We start from the raw sequence: 1,967 nt of genomic DNA on the forward strand, positions 1-1,967 counted from the left end.
ATTTGAAAACAAAGAGGTTGATATCTACAAACCATAGGCCAGTGAGCTTGATTTCAGTTCCTAGCAAAATTCTAAAACATATTATTAAAGGAATGGCTTGTTGGCATTTATAAAGGGAAGCAGTGATCATTAAAAGCCAGTATGACTTCAGTAAGAGCAGGATATGCTAGACTAACCTGATCTCCTTTTATTTTTTCCACTGGACTTTCAATTTCATCAGGATAAGGAACTACTGGAAAGGAAACTCCCTCTTCTGGGCCAGTCCTAACTCAAGCCAGTCCAAGGATTCTTGCTTGGGACTGGAATATAATGACCATCATAAAAACAACCTGATCGATATTATTTTTAAAAAGATGATTCCTGATTGAATATTCAAACAAAACACCACTCCCTTCTGCATCTAATTTTATCAGGGCAATATACTAGGTCATAAGGTGAGGCAATGGGAACTCCAACAAAGCTGCATCCATTCCCCATAGGATGGACCTTTTATGCTGCCCAAAGCCAAACAACCTCTGGGCTCCCTTAAACTATCTAAAAAAGGTACCTCTCCCACAAAACTGGATCTACCAGTTTAAATAAGTAGCTGCTTTGCAGCTTGTAAGTCTTAGATTTGGGATGCTTAGCCTTTTTGGCATCACGGACCCCTTTAGAAGTCTGGTGAAGTCTATGGATTTCTTCCCAGAATAATGTTTCTAAATGTATAAAATAAAATATATAGAGTCACAAAGGAAATCAATTATATTGAAATAACACTTATTTAAAAAAAGAAAACAAGTACATAGATCACAGAATAAGAACTCCTAATTCTCTAAGACCCAGAACACAGTGACATTAAGCATCCTGCTCAGAGTCACATAGCCAATATGTGTAAGAAATGGAACTTGGAGCAAATCTTGTTTCCACAATCAACTCTATCTGTTAGGGCACACTGTCAACCAGGTTCCCCATGTAAATTTTTAAAATAATGAATCCTTTTCCCAGTGTTTTACTTTCCATAGGTTTGTCAATCACTAAACTTGTATATGCTTTTGGTTGGAAGCCTAATACGACTGTTATCTTCCATTGATCTATTTCTCTGTTTTCTAAAATTCAGTTTCACTTTCCACCATATTCCAGTGAGTTGCCAAAATGAAAAACACAAAAGGAAAAAGGAGAGAAACACGATAAATGTTTTCTAGGCCCTTTCGAAAACATGGTGTTGACCCTTTGGCTACGTATATGCAAATATACAAGAAAGGTGATATGGTAGATATCAAGGGTATGGGCACAGTTCAGCAAGGAATGCCCCACAAATGTTACCATGGCAAGATTGGACGGGTCTATAATGTTACTCAACATGCTGTAGGCACTGTTGTAAACAAATAGTTTAAGGGCAAGATTCTAGCCAAGAGAATTAATGAGTATATTAAGCTTGTTCAGCATTCTAATAGCAGAGATAACTTCCTGAAGCAGGTAAAGGAAAATAAGCAGAAGAAGAAGGAAACTAAAGAAAAAGGCACTTGGGTTCAACTGAAACACCAGCCTGCTCCACCCAGAGAAGCACACTTTGTGAGAACCGATGACAAGGAACCTGAGCTGCTGGAATCAATCCCCTGTGAATTCATGGCATAAAGTAAAAAAAAAAAAAAACAATAAAAAAATCTTGGATTATGAAAAAAAAATTCAGTTTCATATGCTTTTGGTGGTAACCACTTTCACTATGTTATAAAACCTGAGAGTACAAGCCCACTTGGATCAGCTTAATTTTTCAATGTTTCTTGATATTGTTTGCTTTTCTACCTAAATTTCATTATGATTTCATCCCATCATGTCATGAATCCTCTTAATATTTTGAATGTATTGCTTTAAATATGTAAATTAATGATGTTAAGTATGTAAATTGGCTATAAAAAGAGAAAAAAAATTACAAATAAAAAAGAAAATAACAACACAAAGAAAATAAATTAATAGTATTGATTAATGTC

The 1,967-nt window shown here is 35.4% G+C and overlaps 1 pseudogene; it reads left to right on the plus strand.

The window, feature by feature from the left end:
* Positions 1–1,131: 1,131 nt before the first annotated feature.
* Positions 1,132–1,614, plus strand: LOC140523863 (large ribosomal subunit protein eL21-like; annotated as a pseudogene).
* The last annotated feature ends 353 nt before the right edge of the window (positions 1,615–1,967 follow it).

The sequence above is a fragment of the Notamacropus eugenii genome, chromosome 2, assembly GCF_028372415.1.
Source record: "Notamacropus eugenii isolate mMacEug1 chromosome 2, mMacEug1.pri_v2, whole genome shotgun sequence".
In the NCBI taxonomy this organism is placed as follows: domain Eukaryota; kingdom Metazoa; phylum Chordata; class Mammalia; order Diprotodontia; family Macropodidae; genus Notamacropus; species Notamacropus eugenii.